General features: G+C 38.3%; 1 non-coding gene across 1 annotated transcript; it reads right to left on the reverse strand.

The window, feature by feature from the left end:
• Positions 1 to 24,585: 24,585 nt before the first annotated feature.
• LOC132540578 (U6 spliceosomal RNA) lies at positions 24,586 to 24,697 on the reverse strand. The gene has a single exon (XR_009551776.1). It is a non-coding gene; the product is annotated as a U6 spliceosomal RNA (small nuclear RNA).
• Between the last annotated feature and the right edge of the window lie 224 nt (positions 24,698 to 24,921).

Here is a 24,921-nt window from a genome sequence, read left to right on the forward strand (position 1 = left end):
GCATTGAGGATTCACATTTGCCTGTCAAGGTTTTCTGGAATTTCTGAGACACAGCACAGTTAAAGAATCTGGTTTACCTTTACTTTAAATTTAAATAGTTGAGTGGTATATCACAGCTTTTTACTTGTGAAGAATCAGAATGGTCTATGTTTCAGAAAACAGTGAATATACTTAATAGCCTCTAAACCATCTGATGGTTTAATCAGAAGTAAGTAATATTGCTGCGTCAATGACTACTAATACAAACTGAGAGGAATAGTTTGTGTTGACATCTAGTAATAGCGAAATGATTTTTGTAATCAGAAACTACAGTATCTTTACCAACATCGGGAATTCTTGATCCTTAGTCAGAGTTAAAAGTGTAATGCATATTCCCTTGGAATTTTTTATATGGTATTAAGTTTTACACACCAACTACTGTGGCATAAGGAAAGATGACAATCCAATGGTATGAAACATAGATTCAGAGAACCAGGAAGGTAGATTAGCAATTACTGTGCAGTATTAGCTGGTATGTGGCCCCGGGTGTGATCCTTGGTATCACATGTGCTGGAGCAGAACTCTTATTTATTTTTCTTCATAAAATAAAAAATATACAAAATCTTGAAAATAAATTTAAGATAATTGTATTGTAAAGCACTGGTGTCCCAATAAAATGACAATAAATAACAATTAAAAACCAGGGTATGACATAAATGCTGCAATGTGTTGATGATTACCTCTACAGTTAACCCTGTTATTGATGGTTGTGACCTTCTTTCACAGATTTTTTTAAAAAAAAATGTTTATTCTTTATTTATGTCTTGGATAGAGACAGTCAGAAATTGAGAGGGAAGGGGGTGACAGAGAGGGAGAGAGACAGAGAGACACCTGCAGCACTGCTTCACCACTTGTGAAGTTTTCCCCCTGTTGGTGGGGACTGGGGTCTCAAACCTGGGTGCTTGCTCACTGTAACATGTTTGCTCAACCAGGTACACCACCACCTGGCCCCATGACGTTCTTTTTGTTGAGGAACACAGTTATATCAGCTACTAAACACAGACACACACTCATATGTACATCCAAAATACAAATTCCAAATAGTCACTGGTTCTCTTTTTTGCTGTGCTCCTACTACCAGTACTTACATAATCTCTAACAAAAAGGAAAACACAACACTTGATAGGATGATGTTTTGCCCTCAAGCTACAGGCCTACCATTTTATTTTCTCTCAGAAAATGTTGTGTTGCCCTGGTTTCTTGCAACCATTTTCTTTTCTTTTTTTGTTCTAGGATTTATTTCTGTATAAATAAAGATAGAATAAATAAAATAAAGATAGGATATGAAGTTGAAAGGCCAAAATCTCAGCGCAAGAAAACATACCATTGAGAAACCAGCTGAATGTAAGCAAACTCTGACCTTCTTCATACTATTCTTATGCTTCTGCTTAGAACAGCTCTTTCCAATACCTTTGGAGGGCACTGCATCCTGCCTTCTTAGTACTTTCTTTGGGACTTGGTACATAGGACTCTTAGACTAACTTTAAACTCTTTTTTTTCTTTTTAAAAAGATTTAATTTATTTTTATTAGTGACTTAATATTGATTTACAGAATTATGAGATAACAAGAGTGTAATTCTACACTGTTCCAGCACTACAGTTCTGTGACCCCATACCCTTTATTGCAAATTGCAGTAGTTCTCCCAAGGTCACAGATATGGACTGACTATTATTTAAATATATATATTCTATTTTCTATGGTCCTGCCTTCTCTTCCTTTCAAAGTCACACACACACACACACACACACACACACATGCACCCACATATATTATTACTTCTCAACGTCTTTCCTTTTTCTCCTCTTTTTCTCTTTGGATCTTGATGGAGTTGGAGTTCAGAACCCTCTGGTCATCTGCTAACATTTCTCCCTTCTGGGAATAACTTTAGACTCTTAATTTTCAATACCAGCATTCTTCCTCATCCTGTCCAGATCTCTAAATATTCACAATTTCAAATGGCAGATTTGTGTGTGTGTGTGTGTGTGTGTGTGTGTGTGTGTGTGTGTGTATCTGACCTCTCCCCTAACTCTCCCAGTGCCAAATCTTACCTTTGTTATGGTGAGAAGAAAGTGGGTGGGATGTTTTCTGATTTCTGCGCAGGAATGAAATGCTAGATAATATACCCTTCTTCAGCCAAGGAAGGATACTATGAAAATACATTAAAAAAGACACATAGTCAATCTATAGATGTACAGTTAGGTGAACACTGAGATGAATATTGAGAATGATGGATATTGAGTGACTGTTGGCTTGAGTGGTTTTCCTCTTTATCAGGATCCATATATAAAATTGTCCGTACTAAAATTTGTGGTTATTACATATGACTGAGAAAAACATGTCTAAAATCTCAAAGAGCTGTATGAATAGGAAAGACATTATAGAAGAAATTGCAGAAAATCATTGCAATATAATATTATTACACGTGCATGTGGGAGCAGGCCACCACTACCATGACCATCACCATGTTACCATTTTAAAAACAAATCTCAGTAACTTTCTATTGTAATTAAAATGAAAGAGACTAGGCTGCGGTACATAAAGAACTTGGCTGTGGCGTGGCTAGGAATGGGTTTAAACAACAAAGCTACATTAGGGCAGTACAGTAGTATGAGATGTATGTTTTAGGTATGGCAAGAAGATAAGCAATAATTGGTAGGCCAGAGATTAAGCTAGTCACATAAATCCATGAATTAGTTGCCTAAAGTTAAGCCCATGTTAATTTATTCTGGTCAGCAGCCGCATGGCGGGTCCTGGGAAGCCTCAGCTAGAGTCACCATGTACCGCATAAGGTACCAAGAAATCTGGGGTAAGAATCGGCCAGACTCAATAGTCGGGTGGTAACACAGCAGGTTAAGTGCATGTGGCGCAAAGTGCAAGGAGCAGCGTAAGGATCCCGGTTCAAGCCCCCGGCTCCCACCTGCAGGCGGGTCACTTCACAAAGCAGTGAAGCAGGTCTGCAGGTGTCTTATCTTTCTCTCCCTCTCTCTGTCTTCCCCTCCTCTCTCCATTTCTCTCTGTCCTATCCAACAACGAAGACATCAATAACAACAATGATAACTACAACAATAAAAAAGGGCAACAAAAGGGAATAAATAAATAAATATTTATATTTAAAAAAAAAATTGGCCAGACTCATGTGAAAGGTGATTACCAAGGTTTAAAACCATGTGGCGCAAAGTGCAAGGACTGGTGTAAGGATCCCGGTTCGAGCCCTGGGCTCCCCACCTGCAGGGGAGTCGCTTCACAGGCAGTAAAGCAGGTCTGCAGGTCTTCCCCTCCTCTCTCCATTTCTCTCTGTCCTATCCAACAACGAAGACATCAATAACAACAACAATAACTACAACAACAATGAAAAACAACAAGAGCAACAAAAGAGAAAATAAATTTAAAAAAATAAATAAATAATGTGTGTGAACCCTGAGAGAAGCGGCCATGGTGCCCTCCCCACTTCTCTCTCTCTCTCTCTGTGTCTCTCTGTCTCTGTCTCTCTCTCTGGAACTCCTCCAGCCTCCAGCCACAGTGCCCTCTGGCAAAGAAGGCCGGACTTCTGGCAGCTTGCAAGTTCAATCACTTCTTTTACATCTGTCCCTCAGCCTGACATTAGTTCCAGCCAATTTTGTTCCAACACCTATGCTGTGTCAACAATTTTCATAGATTCAAATTATCTGGAAGCCTATTTTGATTTAAGATCTGGCATTTAATACAATTGTATCTGGATTTTAAAATATCTTTAAAGAAAAGGTGTTCAGTTCAGTTCAACTGAATTCAACAAAGATGACCCATGGTCAGCTGTATTTCAGGCAATGTAATAAGTACTAGGTATCCCTGAGGGGTTCATACTGGCACCGTCTCTGCTCTCATAAAGCTTAGGTTACAGTCCACCAGGTAGCATTTCAGATGTAACTGGTGGGGAGAAATATGTTTGCAAAGAAAATATTTCAACCCAAGTAAGTGGAACTATAAAATCAAAGTGGCTCAGGAATTTGTGAAATTAGAAACTGTAATATACTTTGTCCTCCTTTGGAGAGACATAATTTCCATTATCATGTTTGATACTCTTTTTTTTTAAAAATTTTTTGTTTTTTTTAATTTTTTTAAATATTTATTTTATTTATTTATTCCCTTTTGTTGCCCTTGTTGTTTTACTGTTGTAGTTATTATTGTTGTTGTCATCGTTGTTGGATAGGACTGAGAGAAATGGAGAGAGGAGGGGAAGACAGAGAGGAGGAGAGAAAGATAGACACCTGCAGACCTGCTTCACCGCCTGTGAAGCGACCCCTGCAGGTGGGGAGCCGGGGTTCGAACCAGGATCCTTATGCCGGTCCTTGTGCTTTGCGCCACCTGCGCTTAACCCGCTGCGCTACAGCCCTATCTTAGCATTCTGGTTACTGTTAACAAAAGCTTCATAGGCTGAGCCGAGTTACGTAAAAAGACATTTCTTTCTCACAGTATAGGAGACTGAAAGATTCAAGGTTAAGACTCCAGCAAATCTGGTTATCTGTTGAGAATTTGTTTCCTCGTGCATACGTCTGTGAAGGTTTTTCTCACTGTTTCCTCACATGTGGAGAGAGAGAAGTAGATTCTTTCATCTGATCCAGTCCTGAGAGCACCACACCCATGACCTTATCACTCCCTAAAACCTCTCCTCCTAATACTGTCACATTGGTAAAATTTCAGCATATGGTTTCTTAGTGGGGGGGGGGGGCACAAATATCCACTTCCTAAGTAAAAACCTGTCATTTTAAAAATATTCTGTAGAGTTATTTGAACGTGTGGTAGTGATTTTTAACTAGTTTCCATCCTACCTAGACAATTATGAAGAGTGTGTGATACTGTATCTCATAGAAAATTATTAGAAATAAAATAAAATGTATATTAGACTTGAATGACCTGTATAATTACTCCAGATGCTGTAAATTCCTTAACCCCAAAAGGTGCACACAGTTTCAGCAATTTCTTGTATCTTAAGTTATATTCTCTTGTTTTGAATGTTAGTCTCACATATGTTCTTTTTCTCTATGTCCATATAGCAGTCTTTTCTAGAAGAAGCTATTTCAAAAGGTAAAATATTACAAAACAGTATATGTAAATTAAGAATTGAGTATATGGGTATCAGGTGGTAGTGCAGCTGGTTAAGCTCACCAACCAGCTTAAGGATCCCAGTTACAGCCACCGGCTCCCCACCTGCAGGACTACAGGTGTCTTTCTCTTCCTGCCCTCTCTCCTTTTCTCTCTGTCCTATCCAAGAACGCCAACATCAGTAACAACAATAATAACTACAATAATAAAACAACAAGGGCAACAAAGGGGAATAAATAAATAAATAAATAAATATTTGAAAAAAAAAGGAATTGAGGGAGTCGGGCAGTAGTGCAGCAGGTTAAGTGCATGTGGCGCAAAGGGCAAGGACAGACCTAAGGATCCTGGTTGGATCCCCTGGCTCCCCACCTTCAGAGGAGTTGCTTCACAGGCAGTGAAGCAGGTCTGCAGGTGTCTTTCTCTCCCCCTCTCTGTCTTCCCCTCCTCTCTCCATTTCTCTCTGTCCTATCCAACAATGACGACATCAACAACAACAACTGTTGGTATGCTTCTAATTCTGCTTCTAAAACCCCTTCCGTTTCATTGGTTTAATCCCCCCTGCTTAACACTATATTTTATTTACATTAACTAAGCACCGCCTTGCCTGCAGGGCATTGATTTAATCCCCACTGGTTCAGGATGTCTTTTTGCTCCGCCCCCTCTCCTTGTCACACCCTGATTTTCACCAATCTCTTTTCGCTCCACCCTCTCTGTGTCACATCCTGTTTCCACCCTACTTGGCAAGTATATATATAAGGACAGGATTGTGATTAGGAATAGCTTGGCTTAGATTGTGCTGTGCTTCACATGAATAAAGAGATACTGCATACAGCTCAGCCATGAGTCCCTGGTCATCTGTCTCCCGCCCACGAAGCTAGCCAGCCTGGCAAACAACAACAATAATAACTATAACAATAAAACAACAAGGACAACAACAAAATAATAATAAATATTAAAAAAAAAGAATTGATTATATGGGGGCCAGAAGGTCACTCTTCTTGTATAGCATACATGTTTCCATGCTCAAAGACCAGAGTTCAAGCCCCTGGTCTCTATCTGCAGGTAGGAAGGGTCACAAGAGGTGAATCTGTGCTGCAGGTATCTCTCTCCCTCTCACTCACTCACTCACTCCCCTCTTTATCTTCTTCCCTGTCTCTATCCAATATATACATATATATATATATATATATATATATATATATATATATATATATGATCTGGCTTTTTAAATAATGTCATATATGCTGAGCTCCCATCATGAGAGATGAAAGAAATCAATACCAGTATATTGTATTCTAAGTATTGAGAAGAGAAAATGGAAAAAAAAAAACATGGAGTAAAAATATAAGTATGTGTTTCATGGCCAACTGTCCTGAATGGGAAGCACAAGTATATTATATTTCACAAAGGGAAATGTGAAGTCAATATAAAAGGCTAGATAGTAATTCAATCTATTCACCTATTGATGAATTGCTAATAACAATGTCAGATGTGAATGCATGAACCTGAAGTGGTGAAAAATCAAATTATCCTCATCTCTGTATGTGCTCTTGGAAGGAGTAAGAGAAGAAATTAAGAGTAGAGTCTTCCATGGTTTGTCATTTTTTTAGTCTATGCCAAGCCAGAGAGATGTTAGATATTTTTTCATTGTATGGAATTTAGAAAAATTAAGAAAACTGCAACTCTATTTCAGCTAAAGTGAGTTATATCTTTCTAGTTGAATTCATTAACCTAGTCCAAAGAGGATATCAGGAGCAAAAATGAAATTAATGTTTATTAATGACTTAGAAAATAATATTCTACCATTCCAGGATATTTTTATTTGGATGTATTTTTATATTTTACTACTACAGAACACTCATAGCACTATATTTTTTCAATATCAGGAAATAAAGACTTTTGTAAAGTTATCCAAGATAATATAAATTGTAAGTAGAAACATGTGTTTTTCACCCCAGTAAATATAAAGTGGTTACATAAATTTGGGTCAGTGTGACATGAAAACATAACCACTAAGTTTTACACTAGCTACAGAAATTTAAAAAAAAAAAAAATCTAGATATCTACAATAAAGAACCACAAAGAAGATAGAAAATTAATGATAAATTATTTGTAATAGATTTTTGCATTCTCAGCTTTTAGAGAATGGTGTATGTGTGTGTGTGAATCATACATTATCACAGTGTGCTCACTTCATTATCATAATCATGCACTAGTCACAAGAAATTAGCCGCTCTAAGCAGGTTAGAACTCATCTGCAACTAACCATATATCCAGAAGAGGGAGCCAGCAGCTCGAAATTGACTACAAGCCCGTTTTTTTTGTTTTTTTTCTCTTTTCTTCCTTTGGGAGGCTGAGTCTTCTAAGAACAAACAAGCAAACAAAACAACCTTTGAGTATATTTGAGGAAAGAGTTGCTCCTTGTCTTAGAGTAGTTCACTTACTAGAGAAAAACAGGGAATGCATACAAGTGTTCATTATCTGAAGTTACTGACAGTCAGTGAACATTAGATGCTGTCTCTAATTCACTTTACTTTTCAAAGGTTCAGAATGACCAGTGTCTATCTGATCATTATTGAAGGGTATTGCTGCCCCAGTTTGGTTTCATCTTATCTTTAACAAATAAATCTGTTAACTTAAAGGAGCAAATAAAAAGCATGAGCAATAGGCTTTCTTCCTTCTTTCCTTCCTTCCTTCCTTTCTTTTTTTTTTTTTTTTTTTTTTTGCCTGAATTTAAGTGTTATTAATGTTTGGCTTTCCTACTAGATTCTATTTCCTTTGAGACACACTTTCATTTTCTCCTCTGTTTTTTGTTTCTTTCTATTCCTCTGTTTCATGTTCTTTTAAACTTTTGATTTCTCTTCTCTAAAATAAATAAAAATAAAATAAATAATGTGGTCTGGGAGGTGGCGTAATGGATAAAGTGTTGCACTCTCAAGCATGAGGTCTTAAATTCAGTCCCCAGCAACACCAGAGTGATGTCTGGTTCTTTCTCTCTCCTCTTATTCCTCTCATTAATAAATAAAGAAAATATTTTTTAAAGTAATAACATAAAATAAGTAATGTGATACTGAATTATACATCCATATAGGCCCCCTACTTTGTCAGTTTTAAAGTGTAAAGGCGAGGCATTGTATGAAATTTCTCTGGATTTGAAGTTATCTGATGTGTGCCTTGTGCCTAGACCAGAGTTCTAGGCTTGGGGAATGAATACAAGAGACAATGTTCTTCCTCATCATTCATAAGGGGACCCATGTCATCACCATGGCCTTTCAGTGATAGGACATTGCTCTGTAAAGTTACAAGCTTTCTGTTTCCATACTCTATTCCTTAAGGAATCAGTCCAAAGTCAAGTAGGAGGGAACTGAGCTCCACTTGCTGCTGAAAGTATCTGCATCTATTACTTTAAATTATTTTGTCAGGAAAGGTGTGCTCTTACCACTATTTAGCTACATTAGTATGGATGGATGCATAGTTTAGTACCATAGTTTTTCTTCTTCTTTTTTTCCTTTCTTGTTTCATATTCTTCAAACATTTCTCCACTTTACAAAGAAGCTAACCTACTCAGCTTTTTTACCCCACTGACCTTTTTAAAATGTATTTATTTAAGTACTTCTTAAAAAATTTTATGGAGGAGCCAGGTGGTGGAGTATCTGGTTGAGCACACATGTTACAATGCACAAGGACCCAGGTTCGAGCTAAGATATGAATTTAAAAGATGTAATGAGGTAAAAAGTGTATAAATGTTACAGTAAGTTCTGGCCCTTCCCATAGACTTTTCTAGACTCAGCTTCTGACATAATTTAGAGACAAGGACAAAGGTTTCACTCCCAAGTTCTGCTTCTGACTATTCTGTGACCTTGAATAAGTCATAAACTTTTATGTCTCTCATTTATGTATCTGGAAATTGAATATAAATACTACCATCTTTAAAAGTGACAAGATGGGATTGGGTGGTGGCATACAGTAAAACACACCTGTTCCCATGCCCAAGAGTTTGGATTTAAGCTCTGGTGCTATTGTAGGTGAAATAAGTTTGACAAGTAGTGGCACAGTGCTGCAAGCATCTCTTTTTCTCTCTCCTCTCTCTCTGTCTCTATTTCTCCGTGTCTATGTTTTAGAAAAGAAAGGAAAATAAAAAGACATGGCCAGAAAAAGCAGTGAAATTGTAAAGAGACCAAACCCCAGAGATAAGCATGGTGTTTAAAAAAAAAAAAAGAAAAAAAGAAGAAAGAAAGAAAGAAAGAAAAAGGAAGGAAGGAAGAAAGAAAGAAAGAAAGAAAGAAAGAAAGAAAGAAAGAAAGAAAGAAAGAAAGAAAGAAAGAAAAGACAAACAAAAATCTAGCAAGATTAGTAGATGAGGGGAAGCTGGCACGCTGGCACATTACATGACTTGCATACCATGACTTTCGTACCGTGTAATCTGCTTTGACCTCTGGTATATCATATACTAAAGCGATGTTTTGGCTCTTATCTTTCTCATGTGACAGAGTCTCTCCTATTAAATATATAGAATACATATGTTTAAATTGACAAGATAGAGGACCACACAGATATTTCAGTCTATTAGAGCACCAGCTTGCATGTCTGAGAGCTCGCAGGTCAATGGTTTAATCCCTAACATCACTTAACACCAGAGTTGGACAGTGCTCTGATCCTCTCCTCTTCTTCCTCTCCTTTTCTCAGTAAATGTATAAATACATTTTAATAAATGAAGAATGATTGGAGAGGTAGACCCAAAATGGTTAAATAGAGAAGTGAAGTTGTATCTCATTGTCTTTATTTGCTTTCTCTGACCATCGGTGAGTTGGAGCATTTTTTCATGTTTGTTGACCTTTTGGATCTCTTCTATGGAAAAATAAAAATAAAAACAAACTTTCATGCTTGAGGCTCCAAAGGCCACAAATTCAATCCCCAGCACTGCCATAAGCCAGGTCTGAGCAGTACTTGGGTAAAAATACAATTACATTAATATTAAATTAAAAATTACTGCAGGAATCTGGACATGAATAATAAGATGGTGAAGAGTCACTTATGTGAAATAAAATTAACAAATTAGGTAAGATTATGTGGGGAAGAACTGGATAGTTTTCTTCTTTTCATCTTTATTCATTTTTCCGTACTCTAATGTTAATTATTGAAGAGATGTTAATTTACAGATTTAATTTTTGTCACAAGAGTTCATTTTCACACTTTCCCAGGATAAGTATCAGTACATGTAACCAGCAACCAAGCCATCAGTTCTACCATAGGGACTTAAATTTTCAATACCCTTTGTAATCCTGTTAGATTTTTTCTTGTTTAGGTTTTGGTTGTTGTTGTCTATTCAACCTCCTCCTCCACCTCTTTCTAAATGAATGAGGTTGGCTCAGGAATACAAGATTTCATGTACAAAAACTTGAACCCAGAGGTTATGAAGTAAGAATGTCACTATAAGCCATGGTGAAATCTGAAAGATGGTTTGTTCTTGGAGATATATTCGCACACCTGTTTATAAGATCAACTGTGTAAATATTGAGTATGGCCTCATGTCTACACAAATAATTCCCTTGTTCCTGGCAGGTTTCCTCCTCCTCCTCCTTCTCTTCCTTCTTCATGTTCTTCTTTCAGTTCCAGAAAATGACAGAGAGGAAGAGAGAGGCAGAGAAAGGAAATACCACAGCACTGTTTGATCCGTTATTCATGGAGCTTTCGATGGGTGCTATGCTTGGTGCTCCCATGTGATTTTTGAGGCTCAGTCTTGGGTTCTTGGCAAACTATGTGAACCAGCAGGTGAGCTATGTCTCACTCACCTCTAGATTAAAGACAAAGTATTATGGGACAAAACAATGATCTGAATTTTGTGGAGGCTTTTTTTTTTTACAAATAAGGAGTGATCTAATATATGTGTTTATATACGTGTGTATATTTGTTGCATATATATATATATATATGAAAATATTATTTGAAAAAATTTATAGAAAAAAGGAAATATTTAAATGAATTTAAAGTTTTGACATTTTAGATATATTCTATATTACTAAATTCTAATATTTGAAAGTATTTCTTACATTATTTTCTTTTTTAATTAAGTAATTTAAAAAAGGAAACATTAACAAAATCGTAGGATAGGAGGGGTACAACTCCACACAATTCCCACCACCAGATCTCCATATCCCATCCCCTCCCCTGATAGTTTTCCCATTCTTTATCCCTCTGGGAGTATGAAACCAAGGTCATTGTGGGTTGCAGAAGGTGGAAGGTTTGGCTTCTGTAATTGCTTCCCCACTGAACATGGACGTTGACTGGTTGATCCATACTCCCAGTCTGCCTCTCTCTTTCCCTAGTAGAGTGGGTCTCTGGGGAAGCGGAGCTCCAGAACACATTGGTGGGTTCACCTGTCCAGGGAAGTATGATCGGCATCATGCTGGCATCTGGTGGCTGAAAAGTGAGTTAACATACAAAGCCAAAGAAATTGTTGAACAATTAAGAACCTAAAAGCTGGAATAGTGCAGATGAAGTGTTGGAGGGGGTACTCACTGCAGACTATTGTGTACTTTTGCTTTAAGGTATATATTTTGCCCTAGTTTATGGATCCGTGTGAACATATGCTCTATCTCATGGGATTTAGTCTATATCTAGGTTTTAGGACTTTGTTAAGAAGTGAACTGCCGGGAGTCGGGCGGTAGCGCAGCGGGTTAAGCGTAGGTGGCGCTAAGCACAAGGACCAGCAGAAGGATCCCGGTTCGAGCCCCTGGCTCCCCACCTGCAGGGGAGTCACTTCACAGGTGGTGAAGCAGGTCTGCAGGTGTCTGTCTTTCTCTCCCCCTCTCTGTCTTCCCCTCCTCTCTCCATTTCTCTGTCCTATCCAACAACAATGACATCAATAATAACTACAACAACAAAACAACAAGGGCAACAAAAGGAATAAATAAATAAATTTAAAAAAAAAACAATTGAAAAAAAAAAAAGAAGTGAACTGCCTGGAATGGAATTAGAGAATGCTATGAAAGGAAATGTCTTACCTAAGTAATGAAGCTGAAGGGTTGTCATTCCATACCTGAAGTCTCTGGACACAGTCTGAAGTGAAGCATGCTGAGGTGGCACTCCTTGCATTGATTAGGTTGGGATTGGCGGATGAAATATTATTTGGTATGAATTGAGAGAAGCATGCAGGAAAGTGGGGCCCACCCTTAGGTTCCAGGACTGGGGGAAATATAGGTTCTATAGTGGCAATGTGAGGTACATGCTGTCTTAGGGTTCAAAAAGACAATAGATTCGTATTCTTATCATCACATTATTTGGTAATTGGGTTAACTTTGAAAAGTCCCTTTGTTAGTATTTGCTGTATAATACCCAACATCTTGTATATAGCTGTGCCACTGGTTGCTTCTGTTCTCCCTGGTCTAGGCTTTTGAGAGAGTCAACATATCAAAGACTCAGCCTATGTATTAAAAAGATTCAGTCTGTGCTTTAAAAAGTTTGAGACATACTATCAATTTTCCCCTCTCATATTAATTAAATAGTGATTTATATGACTACAAATTAATAGATGTGTGCATAAACAACATTCCCGCCACCTAAAGACTGTGTCCCATTCCACCCACCAACCACCCTGGGAAGCAGAATGTCCACCCTTACCCTCACCCCAGGGTTTTTACTTTGGTGCCCTACTCCAGGTTTAGTCAAATCCTGCTTTTAGTTTCCCTTTCTGTTCTTCGTTCTCAACTTCTGTTGATGAGTGGGATCATCCCATACTCATCTTTATTTTTCTGACTTAGCTCACTTAACATATTTCCTTCTAGCTCATTCCAAGATGGGTCAGAAAAGGTGAGTTGATTGTTGTTAATAGCTGTGTAGTATTTCATTGTGTATATATACCACAGCTTTCTCAGCCACTTATCTGTTGTTGGGCACCTGGGTTGCTTCTAGGTTTTAGCTATTATGAATTGTGCAGCTATGAACATAGGTGTACACATATTTTTTGGTTGGGCATTATGGAATCCTCGGGGTATATCCCCAGGAGAGAAATGACCAGGTCATATGGAAGGTCCATGTCTAGCCTTGTGTGAGTTCTCCAGACTGCTCTCCACAGAGGTTGGAACAATTTACATTTCCACAAGCAGTTCAGTAGGGTTCCTCTGTCTCCACAGCCTCTCCAGCATTTGTTGCTGCTGTCCTTTTTGATGTATGCCACTCTCACAGGAGTAAGGTAGTATCTCAATGCTGTCTTAATTTGCATTTCTCTGACAATCAGTGACCTAGAGCAGTTTTTCATATGTTTGTTAGCCTTTTGGATCTCCTCTGAAGTGAATGTTTTGTTCATATCCTCTGCCCATTTTTGGATGGGGTCATTTGCTTTTTTGGTGCTAAGTTTGCTGAGCTCTTTGTGTATTTTGGTGATTAGTTTCTTGTCTGATGTATGGCATGTGAAGATCTTCTTCCATTCTGTGAGGGGTCTCTTTTTGTGTGTGATAGTTTCTTTGGCTATGCAGAAACTTTTCAATTTAATGTAGCCCATTCGTTTGTTTCTGCTTTAGTCTTCTTTGCAGTTGGGTTTGTTTTATCAAAGATGTCCTTGAGGTTTAGGTGGGAAAGTGTTCCACCAATGTTTTCCTCTAAGTATTTAATAGTTTTTGGTCTAACATCCAGGTCTTTGATCCATTTTGGAGTTGATTTTTGTTTCTGGTGAGATAAGGTGGTTCGGTTTCATTCTTCTGGATGTTTCAACCCAGTTTTCCCAGCATCATTTATTGAAAAGAGCCTTCTTCTTCCATTTAATACTTTGGCCCCCTTATCAAAGATTAGATGCCCATAGGTGTCGGGGTTTAGTTCTGGACTTTCAATTCTGTTCCACTGGTCTGTGTGCCTATTTTTGTTCCAGCACTAGGCTGTTTTGATGATGAAGGCCTTATTACATTTTTTGAGATCTGGAATTGTAATACCTCCATTTCTGTTTCTTTTCCTCAAGATGGTTTTGGCAATTCTAGGTGTTTTTTGGTTCCAGAAAAATGATTGTAGTTTTTGTTTATTTTCTTAAAAAAGCTTGGTGGAAATTTGATGGGTATTGCATTAAATTTGTATATGGTTCTGGGGAGAATATTCATTTTGATGATATTTATTCTTCCAATCCATGAGCATGGGATATCTTTCCATTTCTTGGTATCAGTTTCTATTTCCCTGTATAGTGACTCATAGTTTTTAGTATGCAAGTCTTTCATTTCTTTGGTTGGCTTTATTTGATTGATTTGCTGAAACAGTGAATGGGAGTGATTTCTGGATGTCTTCTTCAGATTTAGTGTTTGCATAAAGAAATGCCACTCATTTTTGTACATTGATTTTTTTTAGCCTGATACATTGCTATGTTGCCTAATAACTTCCAGTAGTTTTCTGCTAGGTTCTTTAGGATTTTCTATGCATACTATCATATCATCTGCAAATAGTGAGAGCTTGACTTCTTCCCTTCCAATCTGTATTCCTTTGATTTCATTTTCTTGCTTGATTGCTATGGCAAGAACTTTCAATACTATGTTGAACAGTAATGGTGATAGTGGACCTTCCTGTCTAGTCTCTGATCTGAGGGGGAATGCTTTCAGCTTCTGTCCATCGAGTATGATGTTGGCTATAGGTTTGCTATATATGGACTTAACTTTCTTAAGAAATTTCTCGTCTATTTCCATTTTTTGTAGTGTTTTGAGCATGAATGGGTGTTGGATTTTGTCAAAGGCTTTCTCTGAATCTATTGAGACAATCATATGGTTTTTGGTTTTGCTTTTATTATAAAGCAAAACAAGTGGTTGACTAATCATTACCCTAAAGGCTGGAAGAGTGCAAATGAAGAGTTGTGGATGCCTCCGTTTTTTTAGATAGCTACTAGGCCTATTTTAGTTATATTCCAATGGCCCCATGACTATGCTAGTCTTTTTTTTTTTTTTTTTACTTTTCCCTGAGCCTGAAATCTGATATGAAGGTGGATCCAAGTTATTGTCTGGGGTGATGATATCATAGCCGGAAAAGGACCAGAAAGCTGGATCAGGGAAGAGTGTAGCTCCCAAACATAGGAAAGGGGGTATACATATTGTTGACTGTAGACCCCATTGATTTGAACTGATCTGGAGCCCATATTCAGCTTAGGAGTCTATGTGACCTCTACATCCCTATAGATCTGAGCTTACATTCTGAGGTCATGAGTAGGAATGTTCTAAGCTGACCCAATTTCAGGACCCATCTTCCTCAGGTCTAGTAGAGTATGATGTCTATCCTCCCTTTGGAGGATGGAACATTCTCTACCATTGTTGATCCAAGTTGAGGGAAGGGTCCTATGGGGGCCCACAAAGGGGTTTATTGTGTTGTTCCCAATCGAGATGACTTGTAACATTGGGGAAAGGGGTTTATTCAAGGTCTAGGGTCATTATGTCTGTTTGGGGATCTCAGGACTCCCTGAATAGGGCCCCAGCTGATGGGGTGGCCTGATAGTGACTAAAGAATCATTGTTAAAGTTTGCCTGTCTCTTGCCCTTATTTAGCATTTGTAGTCCTTACTCTAATTAGGTTAACTTTGGAGTGAGAGAGGGAAGTGTAATAGGAAGTAGGTGAGGAGGGTAAGTAGACATTATTTCATTATGACCTTTATACTGACTCACAGTAGACTATTGTGTACTTTGGCTTTCAGGTATATATTTTGCCCTAATTTATGTATAGATGTGAATATATGCTCTATATCATGGGACCTGGTCTATATCTAGGTTTTGGGACTTTGTTAGGAAGTTAAACACCTGAAATGGAATTAGAGAGTCCTCTGAAAGGAAAGGTCTCGCCAGAGTAATTAGAGTGTAGGGTTGAATTTCCATCCCTGTAGTCTCTTGATAAAGTTGGAAGTGAAGCATGTTGAGGTGGTACCCATTGCACTGATCAGGTTGGGATCAGGATCAGCAGATGCAATATCATTTGGTATGAATTGAGAGAAGCATGCAGGAAAGTGAGGCCCACCCTAGATATTCCAGGACTGGAGGAAATATAGGCTCTATAGAGGAAGCCAGAGGTTCCTGCTGTCTTTGGGTTTAAGAAGGCTATCGCCTTCCTAAATAATGTGATTATAGTTACTGCTATAATCACATTATTTGGCAATTGGGTTAACTTTTGAAAAATTCCTTTGTTAGGATTTGCTGTATCACACACACAATATCTCCATAATTTATATCTTTTTTTTTATTTAAGAAAGGATTAATTAACAAAACCATAGGGTAAGAGAGGTACAACTCCACACAATTCCCTCCACCCAATCTCCATAACCCACCCCCTCCCCTGATAGCTTTCCCATTCTCTATCCCTCTGGGAGCATGGACCCAAGGTCATTGTGGGTTGCAGAAGGTAGAAGGTCTGGCTTCTGTAATTACTTCCCCGCTGAACATGGGCATTGACTGGTCGGTCCATACTCCCAGTCTGCCTCTCTCTTTCCCTAGTAGGGTGGGTCTCTGGGGAACCGGAGCTCCAGGACACATTGGTGGGGTCTTCAGTCTAGGGAAGCCTGGCCGGTATCCTGATGACATCTGGAACCTGGTGATTGAAAAGAGAGTTAACATACGAAGCCAAACAAATTGTTCAGCAATCATGGACCCAAAGCTTGGAATAGTGGAGAGGAAGTGTCAGGGGGGTACTCACTGCAAACTCTAGTGTACTTCTGCTTTCAGGTAGTTTATGGATACATGTGAACATAAGCTCTCTCTCACAGAAACTGGTGCATATCTAGGTTTTGGGACTTTGTTAGAAAGTGAACTACCTGAGATGAAATTAGAGTGTACTATAAAAGGAAAGGTCTCACTCAAGTAATGAAACTGAAGAGTTGTCATTCCACACATGTCTCTGGACACAGTCTGAGGTGAAGCATGTTGAGGTGGCAATCGTTGCGTTGGTTAGGTTGTGATCGGCAGATGCAATATTATTTGGTATGGATTGGGAGAGGCATACGGGAAAGTGGGCCCTATCCAATGGTTCCAGGACTGGGGGAAGTAGGGGCTCTATAGTGGAGATGTGAAGTTCCTACTGTCTTAGGGTTCAAAAAGACAATCGATAGTTAATGTTATCATCACATTATTTGGTAATTGGGATAACTTTGAAAAGTTCTTTTGTTATGGTTTGCTGTACAGTATCCAGTATCTTGTATATAGCTGTGCTATTGGATGCTTCTAATCTACATGGTCTAGGCTTTTGAGAGAGTCCGCATATCAAATACACAGCCTATGTATTAAAAAGATTCAGTTTGTGTTTTGAAAAACTTTGAGACATACAATTGATTTTCCCCCTCTCATATTAATTAACTAGTGATTTATATGTCTACATTTTGCTAGGAGTATACATAAACACCATTCCCACCACCAAAAGACTGTGACCCATCCCTCCCACCCACTCCCACCCCCCACTGTCCCAGGAAGCTGCATGTCTACCCCTCACCACAGGATTATTACTTTGGTCCCCTACTTACAATTTGGTCAGGTCCTGCTTTTAGTTTCCCTTTCAGATCTTCTTAGTCAAATTCTGTTGATGAGTGGGATCATCCCATACTCATCTTTATCTTTCTGACTTAGCTCACTTAACATAATTCCTTCTAGCTCTGTCCAAGAGGGGTCAGAGAAGGTGGGTTCATTGTTCTTGATAGCTGCATAGTATTCCATTGTGTATATATACCACAGCTTTCTCAGCCACTCATCTGTTGTTGGGCACCTGGGTTGCTTCCAGGTTTTAGTTATTATGAATTGTGCTGCTATGAACATAGGAGTACACACCTCTTTTTGGTTGGGTGTTATGGAGTCCTTGGGGTATAACCCAGGAGAGGAATTACTGGATCCAATGGAAGGTCCATGTCTAGCCTTGTGAGAGTTTTCCAGACTGCTCTCCACAGAGGCTGTACCAATTTACATTCCCACCAGCAATGTAAAAGGGTTCCTCTGAGAGAGAGACAGACTGGGAGTATGGACCGACCAGTCAACGCCCATGTTCAGCGGGGAAGCAATTACAGAAGCCAGACCCTCTACCTTCTGCAACCCTCAACGACCCTGGGTCCATGCTCCCAGAGGGCTAGAGAATGGGAAGGCTATCATGGGAGAGGGTGGGTTATGGGGATTGGGTGGTGGGAATTGTGTGGAGTTGTACCCCTCCTACCTTATGCCTTTGTTCACTAATCCTTTCTTAAATAAAAAATTTAAAAATTAAAAAAAAAAAGGGTTCCTCTGTCCCCACATCCTCTCCAGCATTTGTTGCTGCTGTCCTTTTTGATGTATGCCATTCTTACAGGAGTGAGGTGGTATCTTAGCGTTGTCTTAATTTGCATTTCTCTGACAATCAATGACCTAGAGCAGTTTTTCATATGTTTGTTAGCCTTTTGGATCTCCTCTGAAGTGAATGTTTTGTTCATATCCTCTGCCCATTTTTGGATGGGGTCATTTGCTTTTTTGGTGCTAAGTTTGCTGAGCTCTTTGTATATTTTGGTGATTAGTTTCTTGTCTGATGTCTGGCATGTGAAGATCTTCTCCCATTCTGTGAGGGGTCTCTCTGTTTGTTTAATAGTTTCTTTGGATGTGCAGAAGCTTTTCAATTTGATGTAGTCCCATTGGTTTGTTTTTGCTTTAGTCTTCCTTGCAATTGGGTTTGTTTCATCAAAGATGTCCTTGAGGTGTAGGTGGGAAAGTGTTTTACCAATGTTTTCCTCTAAGTATTTGATTGTTTCTGGTCTGACATCTAGGTCTTTGATCCATTTGGAGTTGATTTTTGTTTCTGGTGAGATAAAGTGGTTCAATTTCATTCTTCTGCATGTTACAACACAGTTTTCAAAGCACCATTTATTGAAGAGAGCCTCCTTTTTCCATTTAATACTTTGGACCCGTTTATCAAAGACTAGATGTCCATAATGTGGGCATTTATTTCTGGGCTTTCAATTCTGTTCCACTGGTTTGTGTGCCTATTTTTGTTCCAGTATGCTGTTTTCATGATAATGGCTTTATAATATAGTTTAAGGTCTTGGAGTGTGATGCCTCCATTTCTGTTTCTTTTCCTCAAGATGGTTTTGGCAATTCTAGGTGTTTTCAGGTTCCAGATAAGTGATTGTAGTGTTTGTTCTATTCTCTTAAAGAAGCTTGGTGGAACTTTGATAGGTATTGCATTAAATTTGTATATGGCTCTGGGGAGAATATTCATTTTGATGATATTTATTCTTCCAATCCATGAGCATGGGATGTCTTTCCATTTCTTGGTATCAGTTTCTATTTCCTTGAGTAGCGACTCATAGTTTTCAGCATACAAGTCTTTCACTTCTTTGGTCAACTTTATTCCTAGGTATTTGATTGATTTTTCTGAAACAGTAAATGGGAGTGATTTCTGGATGTCTTCTTCTTCAGATTTAGTGTTTGCATAAAGAAATGTCACTGATTTTTGTACATTGATTTTGTAGCCTGATACCTTGCTATATTGTCTAAGGACTTCCAGTAATTTTCTGCTGGATTCTTTAGGTCTTTCTATGTATACTATCATATCATCTGCAAATAGTGAGAGCTTGACTTCTTTGCTTCCAATCTGTATTCCTTTGATTTCTTTCTCTTGCCTGATTGCTATGGCAAGAACTTCCAATACTATTTTGAAGAGTAATGGTGACAGTGGACAGCCCTGTCTAGTCCCCGATCTCAGGGGGAATGCTTTCAGCTTTTGTCCATTGAGTATGATTTTGGCTGTAGGTTTGCTATATATAGACTCCACTATCTTGAGGAATTTCCCACCTATTCCCATTTTTTGTAGAGTTTTGAGCATGACCGGGTGTTGGATTTTGTCAAAGGCTTTCTCTGCATCTATTGATATAATCATGTGGTTTTTGGCTTTGTTTTTATTGATGTGGTGAATGACATTGATTGACTTACGGATGTTGAACCAGCCTTGCATTCCTGGGATGAATCCCACTTGGTCGTGATGAACGATCTTTTTGATATGTTGTTGTATCCGGTTGGCCAAGATCTTGTTTAATATTTTGGCATCTATGTTCATCAGAGATATTGGTCTGTAGTTTTCCTTTTTTGTTCTGTCCCTATCAGTTTTTGGTATCAGGGTGATGTTGGCTTCATAGAAGGTGGAAGGGAGTATTCCTGTTTCTTCAATCTTATGGAATAGCTTAAGATGTATGGGTATTAACTATTTCCTGAAAGTTTTGTAGAATTCATTTGTGAAGCCATCTGGTCCAGGACTTTAGTTGTTGGGGAGGTTCTTAATAACAGTTTCAATTTCTTTGTCTGTGATTGGTGCATTTAGATTTTGTAGTTCTTCTTGGTTCAGTTTTGTAAGGGCATATGCTTCTAGGAATTGTTCCATTTCTTCCAGATTCTCTAGCTTTGTGGTATATAGTTCTTTATAGAAGTTTTGCAGGATTCTCTGGATATCTCCAGTGTCACTTGTGATATCTCCTCCATAGTTTACAATTCTATTAATTTGAGTCTTCTCTCTTTTTTGTTTGGTGAGTCTGGCTAGGGGTTTGTCAATTTTGTTTAATCTTTCGAAGAACCAACATTTGGCTTCATTGATCTTTTGTATGGTTCTTTTATTTTCGATGTTGTTTATTTCTGCTCTAACTTTAGTGATTTCTGTCCCTCTGGTTGCTTTAGGGTTCCTTTGTTCCTCTTCCTCTAAGTCCTTGAGGTGTGCAGTAAGGTTGTTCATTTGAGCTTCTTCTTAGTGTTTAATATGTGATTGTATGGCTATAAGTTTCCCTCTCAGTACTGCATTAGCTGTGTCCCAAATATTTTGATAGGTTGTGTCTTCATTTTCATTAGTTTCCAGGAACATTTGAATTTCCTGCTTGAGTGAGACTCTGACCCAGTGGTTCTTAAGGAGCATGTTGTTTAGTTTCCAAATTCTGTGTCTTTTAATAATTTTCTGCTTGTTGTTAAATGTTAGTTTTACTCCACTGTGGTCTGAGAAGATACTTGGGATGAATTCAATGCTCTTGAATTTATTGATGCTGTCTTTGTGGCCTAACATGTGGTCTATCCTTGAGTATGTGTTATGTGGATTTGAAAAGAAGGTGTATTCCAGTTTTTTGGGGTGGAGGAGTCTGAAAATGTCCAAGAGGTCTAGTCTGTTGATCTCTTCATTCAATTCTCTTGCATCTTTATTGGTTCTCTGCTTTGTTGATCTGTCTAAATGTGAGAGTGGGGTATTGAAGTCTCCCACTATTATTGTATTACTATTGATGTATTTTTGAAATTCTTTCAGTAGATGCTTTATGTATTTAGATGGTCCCTCATTGGGTGCATAGATGTTAGTAATTATTAAGTCTTCTTGGCTGATTGATCCTCTAATCATTATGTAATGTCCTTGCCTATCTTTTATTACTTTATTTAACTTAAAATCTATCGTTCTGAGTTGAGAATGGCTGTTCCTGCCCTTTTTTGTGGTCCGTTAGCCTGTATGATAGTTTTCCATCCTTTCACTTTAAGTCTGTGTTTATCTTGTTGTGACAGATGGGATTCTTGCAAGCAGCATATGGTTGGATTATGTTTTCTGATCCATCCCCCCACCCTGTGCCTTTTGATGGGTGACTTTAAGCCATTGACATTTATTGATATTATGGATTTAATGTATTGTAGTGCCATTGTTCTAAAAAAAATTGTTTGCTCTGATATATTGCAAGTATTATAGTGATGTTCTTGTTTATAAGAGGTCTTTTAGAACCTCTTTCAGGGCCGGCTTGGTGATGGTTGCCTCCTTTAACTGTTGTTTATCTAAGAAGGCTTGATCCCTCCATCTAGTTTGAATGAAAGTCTAGCAGGATATATTATCCTTGGTTGAAACCCTTTTTCATTCAGGGCTCGATAGATATCTTGCCATTCCCTTCTGGCTTTTAGAGTTTGAGTGGAGAAGTCTGCAGATAATCTTATGGGTTTTCCCTTGTATGTGACTTTTTGTTTCTCTCTTGCAGCCTTTAGGATCCTTTCTTTATACTTACTTCTTCTCATTGTGACTATGATGTGTCTTGGTGTCTTCAGGTCTGGGTTGATTCTGTTTGGTACTCTCTGGGCCTCTTGAATCTTGATGTCCTTTCTGTTATTCAGGTCTGGGAAGTTTTCTTCTATTATTTCCTCTAGAATGTTTGCTTCCCCTTCCTCTCTTTCTTCCTCTGGCAGGCCAATTATACGAATGTTACTTCTTTTGAGATCATCCCATATGTCTCTGTTGTTGTTTTCAGTGTCTCTCAATCTCTTTTTAAGCTCTTTCACCTCTTTCTTTGTTTTCTCTAACTCATCCTCTCTCTGACTAATTCTGTTTTCCGCTTCTGTTAGTCTGCTTTCCCTTGCCTCAGTTTCTTTCTTCATTACAGCTATTTCAGCTTTCAGTTCTCTGATTGCCTCAAGATAATCAGTATTTTCCTTGGGGGTCTCAACTGTTGTTTCCCTCATACTGCCATTTCTTTCCTCCAATGTTGTTTGCATTTCTGTGATTAATAAGTTTATTATTTCTTGCATACTTTTCTTATCTATGGTTACTTCTGGCTGATTTGTAGTTTCTTCTGGGCTCTTGTCTTCATTCATTGGAGTAGCAGTTTTATTTGTTTTTGATCTACCCATTTTTATCATTTATGTGTTTCTTTTTTTTTATGCTCTGTTTTTCCTCAGTTGTTGTGTCTTGAGTACAAGTAACACTGTACTAAATACCTTTATGACAATTGCACTCACCAACCTCCGGAATTACAGTAGCAACTGAAGCAAGTATTGAAGTAGTTTAATCGTTACCAGTTAGCCAAACAATTTCTCCAGTCCGTGAAAAAATAGTATCCAAATCCCAGTGAAGAAAGAGAAAACAAAGAAAGGATAGCAAGAATAGACAGTTATGCAAATCTACTATCTACTGTATATTCTAGGGGTAACAAGAGGGGAAAGGGAACTAGAGCAGAGATACACACATAGAGAGTCCACTCTGAGTCAGATTTCTTCCCCAAAATAATTCACAAATTCAGAAAGGCAAAGAAGAAGGAAGAAGTGTATGACAAGATTAAAAAAAAGAGAGAGAGAGAGACAAGAGAGAGAAAAGGGAGAAGATAATAAAAAGAGCTGTAATTTAAGAGCAGTGAAAGGAAATTCTCAAATTTGTATCAGTGAATTCAAAAAAACACCCTGTTTGTTGGTGTGGGTGATCCTGCTAGGAGCTGATCCCCAAGGACTGATTATGGGCGGGGGGGGGGGGGGGCTTGGGAAGGAGGTATGCTTGAAAATTAAAAGGAAGAAAAAATTTTTCCCCTTTTTTCCCTACTCTATTCTTAACCCAAATTAAGTTATAGTCACCTCCTTGGTGTCACTGCTAGGACCCCTTATTGGCTGGCCTGCTAAAGGCAGAAAATCCTACCGTTTCCAGGAGATGTGGTCGGAGCTCAGCCACTAGCAGCTTCTCAGTCCTCCATCTTCCGGGAAACACCCCCATAATTTATATCCTTTGACATTATTTGTATATAGTTGTGCCACTAGTTTCTTCTGTTCTCCCCGGTCTAAGCTTCTAAGAGAGTCAAGATATCAAAGACTCAGCCTATGGTCTGTGCATTAAAAAATTTGAGACATTCAATAAATTTTTCCCCTCTCATATTAATTTAATAGTGATTTATATGACTACAAATTAATAGGAGTGTACATATACACCATTGCCAGCACCAAAAGACTGTGTCCCATCTCATCCCCCCCATCCCACCCCATCCCACCTCCACCCTCATGAAGCCTAACATCTGCCCTCACCCTCAACCCAGACATTTTTACTTTAGTGCCCTACTCCAAATTCAGTCAAATCCTACTTTGAGCTTACCTTTCTGTTCTTTTTTATATGATTTATTCTTTATATAATGAAAGTGTATGATGAATCTCTGTGTGGTGGAGCACAAGCTCTGAAATTTAAAAAATTTCAGACAAGATGGTTGTAGTGAAAATTCTTTCTGTTGTAGTTTTACAGTAATCAAATTACCTAATGGTATATTTCTCATGATATGTTACATATTTAAGCATTATAGAGTAAACTTAAGATTTTTAAAAATTTTTTGAAAGATCAGCAGACTACTCAATATTCTCTATGTCATTCTAGAGATTGAATATGGAGTTCATGCTCTACTGTTCATGCAAGTCTCATGCTCTACTACTGAGGGATAATCCCAGACAGACTGATAATTTATTTATAGTGAGAAATTGGATCATATAATTATAATGACTGAGAAGTCTCACCATCTTACACATATCTGCAAGTTGGGTTGCCAGGAAAATCAGTAGGATAAGGGGCCAGGTGGTTGAGTGTACATGTTACAATGTGGAAGGACCCAGGTTCAAGCCTCTGGTCCCCACCTGCAGGGGAAAAGCTTCTAAAGTGGTGAAGCAAGGCTGCAGGTGTCTCTCTGTCTTTCTTGCTCTCTATCTCCCCCTTCCCTCTCAATTTCTGGATGTCTCTATCCAATAAACAAATAAAGTTAATAAAAATATTTATAAAAATTATTAGGATACTTTATACCTAATACTAATGCCTTCCTGATGCAATAGCTGTGCTAATTTTCTCTATATCATTCCAACTTTAATATATGCGCTGCCAAAGTGAGCACAAAATACTAGTGTCTAAGGAGCAAGGGGAACGATGGTTTTACCCCCCCCATTAGAAGACCAAGAAAATATGAGATGTCCCACCTCAAAGAATAAGGAAAAAAAAATCAAGCAAGGATAAATTCCTTTTCCTTTTGTTCTGTTTAGGTCCTCAATGTGTTGATTGGTACTCACTAACATTTGGGAAGAAAATCTCTATATTGAGTGCACTGATACTAATGTTAAA

The sequence above is a fragment of the Erinaceus europaeus genome, chromosome 9 (assembly GCF_950295315.1).
Source record: "Erinaceus europaeus chromosome 9, mEriEur2.1, whole genome shotgun sequence".
NCBI classification, from domain to species: Eukaryota; Metazoa; Chordata; class Mammalia; order Eulipotyphla; family Erinaceidae; genus Erinaceus; species Erinaceus europaeus.